Source organism: Penaeus monodon, chromosome 20 (assembly GCF_015228065.2).
Source record: "Penaeus monodon isolate SGIC_2016 chromosome 20, NSTDA_Pmon_1, whole genome shotgun sequence".
In the NCBI taxonomy this organism is placed as follows: domain Eukaryota; kingdom Metazoa; phylum Arthropoda; class Malacostraca; order Decapoda; family Penaeidae; genus Penaeus; species Penaeus monodon.
This window is the reverse complement of record NC_051405.1, coordinates 37,274,601-37,274,825: the sequence shown is the minus strand read 5'-3', so window position 1 is coordinate 37,274,825 and position 225 is coordinate 37,274,601. Positions and strand designations below refer to the sequence as shown.

The following is a 225-nucleotide window of genomic DNA, read 5'->3' as shown; positions in this document are numbered from 1 at the left end:
TTCAGTTGTCCACCATATGAAAAATCCTTTTAAAAAAATCCATCCGTTTTCTTTGTCTAAAGCTGTTTTCTTATTTTTCCTTTTTTTTCTTTTCACGAACGTTCCCCCCCATCCAAAAGCCTTAAAAAAAATAAAAAATTACTCTCTCTTTCCATATAAAAACTTTCCATTACAACTACAAATTTTGCTCTCCTCCCTCACTCTTAACCACACTGCTTTTTTAGG

At 32.4% G+C, this 225-nt stretch overlaps 1 protein-coding gene across 1 annotated transcript in view; it reads left to right on the top strand.

Moving 5' to 3' along the window:
• LOC119585792 (protein stoned-B-like) overlaps nt 1-225 on the top strand; it is a gene marked incomplete in the record, with an annotated part of 14,622 nt that overhangs the window by 11,250 nt on the left and 3,147 nt on the right.